The sequence below is a fragment of the Oncorhynchus tshawytscha genome, linkage group LG09 (assembly GCF_018296145.1).
Source record: "Oncorhynchus tshawytscha isolate Ot180627B linkage group LG09, Otsh_v2.0, whole genome shotgun sequence".
Lineage (NCBI taxonomy): Eukaryota > Metazoa > Chordata > Actinopteri > Salmoniformes > Salmonidae > Oncorhynchus > Oncorhynchus tshawytscha.
The window spans coordinates 76,666,253-76,676,701 of record NC_056437.1 but is presented as its reverse complement, the minus strand read 5'-3'; the positions used below and the strand labels follow the sequence as shown (position 1 = coordinate 76,676,701).

The 10,449-nt window shown below is 41.3% G+C and overlaps 1 protein-coding gene across 1 annotated transcript in view; it reads right to left on the bottom strand.

Annotated features, from left to right (window-relative positions):
* Positions 1-10,132, bottom strand: part of LOC112258722 (myocardin-related transcription factor B) — a 40,897-nt gene extending 30,765 nt beyond the window's left edge. The window contains 1 exon segment of the mRNA XM_024433247.2: positions 9,990-10,132. The gene's annotated coding sequence lies outside the window, so the exon portion shown is untranslated.
* Between the last annotated feature and the right edge of the window lie 317 nt (positions 10,133-10,449).

Sequence of the window (10,449 nt, the reverse complement as noted above, 5' to 3'; positions counted from 1 at the left end):
AAGGCCATGAAGGCTATGCGGCATGCAGGCAGCTGCCAAGAAGAGTCTACGGAAAGGCATTCCTCTGGCTGTGTGGGTCACATCATCTTCACCACACACACATGGATGCATACATACACACACACACACACACACACACACACACACACACACACACACACACACACACACACACACACACACACACACACACACACACACACACACACACACACACACACACACACACACACACACACACACACACACACACACACACAAAAGTGACACACTGATCACTGTAAAGTACCTCAGCTGGATTGCTGCTGTCACATTTATATTTATTGCAAATGATGATAATGAGATAATGAACCCAATGCCTGGACATAAAATCAGTCCATACAATACTACTACTGGTGAGAAAGATGGCCACACACACTCCTGATCATTAAATACACACCACTGTGTATTTAGTCTGACAAATATTTGAGTGTAAGAATTGAAGTGAGCCACAGGTCTTTATTCGATATTTCTCTTCTGTTATTTTCCTCATAGAACAAACCACAGAGCAGCAGTAGATGGCGCTGCAGTGCGTTAGCTGGAGTGAGTCACTTCGAATTCCTTAACTGATGTTGTTGGAAGCCAATTACATGTCATTTTCAAGAATGTTCTGTTCCTAACCCTGGCAGTGCCTTTATTTTATTTTTTATTCACAATGACTGATCCCTAAAGGAAAGGAAACTTCAGCCATGTGTCACCATTGTTATTTCGGTAATTTAGTATATTTTTTTCTAACCCAAACTCTATGATGATGTTTGGGTTTAACTTAAAGGCATTAAGGAAAGGATATTATCAATTAAAATAAACGCATATTGGATTATAAGAAGCCCTTTCAAGTAAATTGAAAGTAAATCCCCCATTGATGATTTACAGCACAGTGGTAGAGGAGGAGGATATTTCAACTGGGTGAGACAACCTTGAGGTGTTATCTGGGTTTACCTGTGACAGTACGAGAGGGAGCAAGGAGAGGACACTGTCTGGCAGTGCTGCTGTACAACTAAATAGGTCATGGCGCTGGAAAACTGGCACACAAAGAAAATATATTTTTAGCATTGAACCCCCTTTCCCAGTCACTTTGAAATGAGCCTACCATCCCTTCACCAATGAGAAAAAATATTCTCTCAAAAGGAAATGATACACCAACATGTAAACCAGATTGAGACTTGATTTGCAGCTTGAAAGTTTGCATCTCATTGGAGTGGGTTGCCGTGGTGACGCTAATTGGTGAGCAGAGTGCAGTGTTGGTTGGGGCTAAACAATAACAGGACAGGTATTTATAGATCAGTGGCTCTTCACTGGAGTGGCAGCCTTAAGATATGGAAAACAGGCACACTGAAGCCATAGGGTCCAGCTGCGACTTCATCTCCTAGAGCAGTCATCCCTCAGGGTCTCTATGCTGCCCCCTACTGATATGCAGTAGCAGTGTGTGGGTAAAATCACTGGGGAAGCCATATTTGCGCATTGGGACCGTGATATATAGGTCTAAAGGCAGAGACAATAAGAAGACACAGTGGACAAATAATTTCAACAACACCTTTGTTTTATCACAAAACCGGATAGCTACCTCTGTCCAGTGAAGTCCACGGTGCATATTGCATGTAACAGACAGTTACATGACCTACAGAATGGTCAAGCAAGTTAATGTTTCCGGCATTCTTGGACCACTAAACAACTATAGATTAAGAATCACAGAGAGTTACTGCAAGTTGGGGCGGCAGGGTAGCCTAGTGGTTAGAGCGTTGGACTAGTAACCGGAAGGTTGCAAGTTCTACCCCCAAGCCAAAAGACTGCTGAACAATTTAATAAAATCGCCACCGGACAATTTACATTGACTCCCCCCCTCCCTTTTGTACACTGCTGCTACTCACTGTTTGCATAGTCACTTTTCCCCCACCTACATGTACAGATTACCTCAACTACCCTGTACCCCTGCACACTGACTCGGTACCGGTGCCCCATGTATATAACCTCATAATTCTTATTGTGTTACTTTTTATTATTACTTTTTATTTGAGTCTACTTGGTCAATATTATCTGTTGGTTAAGGGCTTGTAAGTAAGAATTTCATGGTAATGTCTACACTTGTTGTATTCGGCGCATGTGACAAATAAAGTTTGATTTGATTTGATCATTAAATCAACTCTGCTTAGTCTAATACAGTGCCAACTAAAAGATACCAAAACCTATTTAATCCAATCAATGTAAGCTAAATATGATGTGGCTGTCCATGGTTCTGATTTCTGTGTGTGTGTGTATGCGCGTTCGTGCAAGTAGAAAAACTCACCCTACTAAGAGAAACACCAATGCCATCCTACTCTCTTTCATGTTGACCAAACTATCACTCTGTCATACACTACACACCTTTATTTTTTGTTGTTCTAGGCTACCTGGCTAAAATGCTTGCTTGCTACCCTAACTTCCATTCATGGGCAATGTTAGCTAGTTAATATTAGCCTTCTACATCTAGCTACTGTACATATTGAACTTCCATCCTCTCAGCCCAGGGGCACAACAATGTATGAATTAATGGTTGGATCAGAATTGCCATTATAATCATATGCCATTAAGGAGAATTAAGTAAAACCACAAGTCCAAATCTCTATCTCAATCCATGGCTAATTTAGGAAGGGGACAATTTTAGCTAGCTAGCTAGCAACCAGAGGACAACAACACAACGAGATACAACAATTCAAGTTTTTCTGTCAATGACGTATGCTTTCAATAGGATTTGATAGGAGTGATGCCAAAATCCAAGCTGGCTTCCTTTGACACTTTTTTGTTGTTGCGCCAGGACCATTCACAGTTAAGCTCGCTCAGTTTAGCTCAACGCATTTTTTGATACTTTTTTTAATCAAAGGAGGCCAAACGCTCGCTGGCTTCCCATGCCTTCAATGCTATGGCGGCAACAATGTCATCCTCGTTTGGACCGTACAGCATCAGATAGATGGCCTACACGTAGAGAGACAGAGGGGTGCTGTTTGCTTGCTCAGATGCTTTCTCCTGTGAGATATATTCAGCCTCTCGCGAATTGAAGGAAAATTATGAAACACTTTGCCTCAGTAAATTACGACCAAGAGGCAGATGAGGGTGTATACATGTCCAGACAATGGGCTGCCTGTATGACTCAAAAGCTGACCTTTTCCTGACACAATTAACAACTCTGCTATCCCAGCAGGGGTTTGATTCTGTGTAACCCACAAGGCCTACTGGCAGTGGATTGGTTTCACAATAGTGTAGAAATTAATACTTGTCCCCTGCACATTCTTCAAAATACACATGATGCCAACACTAAATCTTTGTCCCTTTGAACTGACACAGCATATCTATTTCATAGCTTCCTTGTGTACCACAAGGTTAAACCCCTAGTGAGCATGAGGCCACCTCTGTTGGGGCCGAGGCGACAGCTCAAAGCCTGCCTCGCCCGAGTTCACTTGCAGTCCACTGAATTGGGATGTACTGTGTCACCACCTAGGGCAGGAAGTGAGCCACATAGTGCACATGACTAAGCATTGAGTGTCATCGTAGTAAGAATTCCACCCTATCCTGGGGATTAAAAGTGTCCTCATGGATCCATGGTCATCGTGTTTGTCCTCGGGGTTGGTGTAGATGTAATTTGATGCTAAGTAGCTAAGTCATGTCAAATCGGATCACAGTGCATGGACTCATTTGAGACTTGTTGGGACACATCTGTAGAAAACAACTGACAGACATGGGAGGCAAAGCCTGTGATCTGATTGTTATCTGGATCATTCATGAGAAGACACAGACAGTGGTGAGATAAATTTAAAAAATCATTATGTCCTATCAGGAAATAGTAAGACTTAAAAGCAGTTCAGCACAACAGGAGTTAGAACAGAAGAAGTTGAAATGAAAAATCCTCAGTGGTGACAGAAAGAGGATTGGGAAAAAACTCAAATGTCTGTGGAATAGAGAAAAAAATGGTATGTTACCACATTACACATTTATAACTTGAACCTCAATAGCCACCAGTTAGCCAGAGGAGGTCTACTGTATGGCTAAAAATAGCTGATAGTACTTGCCAGCTGCTGGAAAAAAGACAGGGGAAAAAGCCTCCTTTTCCATGTGTGTCTCAGGCCATATGGGTCTCACCGCACTCAGAACTGCACAAAAGAAAACCGTGTGAGACTGACTACTGCAGCACTGCAGAAAGAGGAGGGGGACTTCCTCATCCTTGACTCTTCCCCCACCCCCCCACAAAACTCCCCCATTTCAAACACTGTAACTTTCCCATAAGTCTAATAAATTCTCCAGTGGCCATGACTGAGAACTTCACACATGGTGTCTGACCCTCCCACTTCCCCTCCTGGACGGGCCCCTGTAGGGTCCAGGCAGCGGAGCGGGCCACTGCACTCAGCATTGGGTCAGTGGAGGAGGGGGCGGCTGGACCGGCCGACCGCAGACAGAAATAGCCTTCCACTTGGCCGTTGGCATGTTGGGACTCATGGCATGGGCATGGGAGGAGGGAGGGAGTATCTGTTTTGGTCTAAAATCACAGTTGGGGAGTGCTGCTCTGCTTTCCAGATGGCAAGTTTCCATTCAAACAATGTTACTGGGAGAGTTTGAGGTCGTCATTTAGTCCAACTAAAATTACCTATGATAAAATAACGAGGCAGATACTACTGCAATGGAACAGATATACTATACAACACAATGACCTGTGCTCCAGTATTACCAAATAGGGATATACATTGTCTTCAGAAAGTATTCATATTTCATACTTATTACACATTTTGTTGTGTTACAGCCTGAATTCAAATGGGATTAAATAGATTTTTTCTCTCTCATCCTCTACACACAATACCCCATAATGACAAAGTGAAAACATGTTTTTAGAAATTTTTGCAAATTTATTGAAAGTGTAATACAGAATTATCAAATGTATGTAAGTATTCACATCCCTGAGTCAATATTTTCCACTGTAATTTGTAAATAAATTCATTAAAAATCCTACAATGTGATTTTCTGGATTTTTTTTCTCATTTTGTCTGTCATAGTTGAAGTGTACCTATGATGAAAATGACAGACCTCTCTCATCTTTTTAAGTGGGAGAACTTGCACAATTGGTGGCTGACTAAATACTTTTTTGCCCCACTGTATATATGCCAAACATTTAAAAGTAGCAATGGAGACAAGATGCTAGAGTAAAAACATTTTCAGAGTGAGGACAAAAGGAAAATCTATCTCTTGAAAGAAAGTTGTTTCTTAGAAGCCCAAAGTGGCCATGGAGAGCAGAGACCCATCGCTTTAATGTGTTTGTGAGTGGACAGAGTGCTGCTGACCCTATGTGTCCTTTGTGTAACACAATCACCAGCCTGCAATCCCGCTGACTCAGTGGGAAATGCTTCCGATTCCCTGCTCATCTCTAGCACTCACTGCCCTTAGATTGTCATGCTGTTCATGCTACTGAAATTGATGCTGTGCCATGGAAATGTGATGCCGGGAATCAGTTCTAACTGCATAGGGAATCGGGATGATGTCAACCGGGATCATTCCACTGGAGGGTAGTATCTCATGAGGTGGGAACATGTTATTCAAACAAATTCACTGGAACCGACATTCCACTCAACCCAAATATAAATGAGGAACAAATGCTTGTCATGACTTTCTGAATCATGTTCACACAGAAAACATGTCGCTCTTGTAGTATTCATATTACATTCAAGTCTGTTCGCATGGGCCCAGCAAAGTGTTGTATACACTTACGATTCCCCAGAAAAGATTAGGAATAACATTTATTCATTGGAATAAATGGTAACAATAACAGCGTCAGAACAGTGTAACAGGCCTCCTGCCTGAATACGGACAGACAGCACAGTTGGGCTGAGAAAACACACCCCAGAACACCAGGGAACTACCATGTCTGGCCTGCCCTCTCCCTGCGCTGTGCTGTCTCACTATGAATACCCAGAGATGGGCAGTATTTCTGTTACATGTATTTGAAATTCATAATGAAGTATTTTGTCATTTGAATTACACTGGACTGAACTACACCAATGTATTTTGTCATTTGAATTACACTGGACTGAACTACACCAATGTATTTTGTCATTTGAATTACACTGGACTGAACTACACCAATGTATTTTGTCATTTGAATTACACTGGACTGAACTACACCAATGTATTTTGTCATTTGAATTACACTGGACTGAACTACACCAATGTATTTTGTCATTTGAATTACACTGGACTGAACTACACCAATGTATTTTGTCATTTGAATTACACTGGACTGAACTACACCAATGTATTTTGTCATTTGAATTACACTGGACTGAACTACACCAATGTATTTTGTCATTTGAATTACACTGGACTGAACTACACCAATGTATTTTGTCATTTGAATTACACTGGACTGAACTACACCAATGTATTTTGTAATTGTTTTTAAATATGAAAAACTTTTCTTTATCATTAAAAAAAATAGCGATTCACATTTTGTGCCCCCCCTTTTACCCTGCATTGGTATCAGAAGTCTGATGGCACTATGGTGTGATAAGAACACCTGCTAAATGAACTAAATAGACACTGAGTATACAAAACATTAAGAACACCTGCTCTTTCCATGACATAGACTGACCAGGTGATCCCTTATTGACGTCCACTTCAATAAAATGAACTTCAATTAGTGTAGATGAAGGGGAGGAGACAGGTTAAATGATTCTTTTTAAGCCTTGAGACGATTGAAACATGGATTGTGTATGTGTGCCAATCAGAGCATGAATGGGCAAGACAACATATTGAAGTGCTTTTGAACGGGGTATGGTAGTAGCTGCCAGGTGTGAGTGTGTCAAAATCTGCAACCCTGCTGGATTTTTCATGCTCAACAGTTTCCTGTGTGTATCAAGAATGGTCCACCACCCAAAGAACATTCTGTTCTGCCAACTTGACACAACTATGGGAAGCATTGGAGTCAATATGGGCCAGCAACCCTTTGAAATGGTTTCCTCGCCTTGTAGAGTCCATGCCCTGACACATTGAGGCTGTTCTGCAGACAAAAGGGGGCGCAACTCAATATTAGGAATGTTTTAGGTCCTAAGCTCTAAGTTCCTCAGTGTAACACATCACTAAGGATCTATCATGGTCCAAACACACCAACACAGTTGTCAAGAGGGAACGACAGGTTGCTGCAAATATTTGGCATGGGACATCAGATCCTCAAAAAGTTCTACAGCTGCACAATCGAGAGCATCTTGACTGACTGCATCACCGCTTGGTATGGTAACTGCTGGGCATCCGACCGCAAGTCACTACAGAGGGTAGTGCCTATCGCCCAGTACATCCCTGGGGTCGAGCTCCCTGCCATCCAGGGCCTCTATACATTGGTTCTTCCTTTAAAAGTGGTGGCGTACTGCAGCACAGCTTGGTATGGTAACTGCTGGGCATCCGACCGCAAGTCACTACAGAGGGTAGTGCCTATCGCCCAGTACATCCCTGGGGTCGAGCTCCCTGCCATCCAGGGCCTCTATACAGTGGTTCTTCCTTTAAAAGTGGCGGCGTACTGTAGCACAGCTTGCAGGATGCCGCATAATTCTATGGCACGTTATTTAAGTGTCATCCACTGTTGCCAGAATGACGCAATTTACCACAATACGCCACCATCTACCACAAACGGTAGCAGCATAAGCTCAAACTTTTAAAGGAAGAACCACTGTACCAGGCGGTGTCAGAAAAAGGACCAAAGAATTGTCAAAGACTCCAGTCACCCAAGCCAGACTGTTCTCTCTGCTCCTGAACGGCAAGCGGTATCAATGCACCGACTCTAGGTCCAAAATGCTTTTTAACAGCTTCTACCCCCAAGCCATAAGACTCCTGAACAGCTAATCAAATGGCTACCCAGACCCCTCTTTTACGCTGCTGCTATTCTCTGTTTATTATCTATGCATAGTCACTTTAACCCTACCTACATGGACATATTACCTCAATTTTCTACATTGACTCTATACCGGTACCCCTTGTATAAAGCCTCACTATTGTTATTTTACTGCTGCAGTTGAATTATTATTATTATTATTACTTTAATTTGAACTTTTATACTCCAACACTTTTTTTCTTAAAATGTCTTAAAGCATTGTTGGTTAAGGTCTTGTAAGTAAGCATTTCACTGTCAGGTCTACACCTGTTGTATTTGGTGCATGTGACAAATACAATTTGATTCGATTTTTATCTTATCTTTTGGACTCTCAATGCAAACTGAACTTCTCACCAGCTCTGCAAAAACACTGCAACATGAACTACTGAATGAGTGTGAGAACATTGATGCTGTCCAGGCTAGCTGCTTCAATAAACAGACTTTAAATATACAACTCTGCCCTTTCGTAGAACCTCGTAAAACTGTAATGTAAACACGCTTCTTCCATTAGTTGCAATGGGCCCATATCAATGGACCGTGTCAGATACACCAACATCGACAGAAAACGGTAGCAAAGAAAAAAAGGAGTGTGCAATTTTCCAGGTGGTCTGCCCTTCAAGAGTTTGTAATTGATTTGACAATTTACGTTGTATACATCTGCATCTGTTGCAACAGAGATGAAATCAATTATAAAAGGAAGTTTATGAAGTAGACCGTAATGTACCATACATGTTTTCCATCTCTCTCAAATTCAACATGAAATGCAGCACACAGCACCTCTCTGTCAAAAACGGTTCTCTCTCTCTCTCTCTCTCTCTCTCTTGCTCCCTCTCTCGCTCTCTCTCCTCTGCATTCATTGGCTGTCATCTCCCCAGAGCTGATTGACTTCCTGCCTCCACTTTGGAAAACAGTTCAGTTCCCCTGATTACAACCGTTTCCTTCCTTCCTCCATCCCTCACAGTGCTGCTGGCTCAGATGGATACATGATTTACTCAGGCCCTACACCCACAGTCACATCCATGTGCATCATACAGTGGGGAAAGGGTGCTGGGAGAGCAATCTGGCTCAATCTAGAAACTGTTTTCCCTTGAGAGACGCTTTCTGGTTACATGGGTTTGTTTGGTGAGTGGGATTTCAAAACGAATGAAGTCCGAAAAGACTTCAAATATATGTTGGGTTTGTTAACAGTGTTAAGCGGCATATAAACTCCCAGAGTTTTAACAGAGCATTTAGAGTTCATCTTAAGGTGTCAATCAGCAGTAGAAACAATAAGTAAGCTAGAAACAGAGCTGCCATGTCTATTGACAACAACAACAAAGTGGTTCCCCACTCCTAGTTCGGTAAAAAGCTATGGGATGGGGCTGGAGAAATGTAACCTCTCTCAAATTCATAGACATAACTATGGACTCAAGGACTGACCATCCATGATATCAAAATGATAGTTTTAACCATGTTTGTTTACATTTTCTTTGTTTACAAATGTTGGAGTAAAACAAGCTTATATTTTGGGTTCTGATGGGGTATGAAATTAACAAGTTGCATTAACAAGTTATATTCTTCTAGAATCAATGGGTACATATACTTAATGTATAAGTCAAAAATGGATGTAGCGACGGCTGATTGCGACTTTTGACATTTAAAAAGACTTCCTAACATAAGAACACTACATCTAATCGAATCTAGCTCAAATCCCCCCACTATGTGCTGTATTTAATTGGTGACAAATGCACCTGTGGGGCTATTGCCAAGTAGATAGACAATATTTCAAAATGTCAGGTGTGTTAGGTTACCTAATACATTATCAGAAAAGTTGCATGGTATTGTGGTCACGCATATGAGTTTATCTACATACAATCAACATACAAAACCTGCCGTTATCGTGAGAATAGCCTGTCAAGATCTGCCATTATGTTTTTGCCAAATCTAGCCTCGCGACATTGTATCTACTGTTCATCACTTATTATTGCACTGTTACAATGCATCACCAAAGCAACCGGTGGCAGTGATGCATATTGAAACAGCCATGAAAAACAGTGACAGTAGAATTATTGAAACAATGACATGCAATTCTTACCGATGTTCCTTGGAGTTCGTTGGTATTTGTCTCGAAGGAACGGAATAGTCGCTTGTTTGAGATAATTAATAAAGAAATATCTATTTGTTTTTCTTCGGTGAAAGTGAAATTGTTGGTCTTGGAAAAAGATGGCTGCTCCTCGGCTGGAGTCGATGATGTAATCTGAATTTAACCCTTTGATGTGTTCAATAGAAGTGTTTATTCCTATTCCGTCTCATTCTGAATTCAATAAACCCTTCATAATTGTTTTAAAATCACTGCATTTGTAAATGTTTGATATACAGTCAGGTCCATAATTATTGGCACCCTTGATAAAGATGAGCAAAAAATACTGTATAAAAGAAATAATACAAATACTGAACGATATTGTATGCTCCAAAACAATGGGAAATAAAACAAGTACTAATACAATTGCTCAGAAAAAGTGATTTTGTTAAGCAAGAATTAAAACAATCGAAAA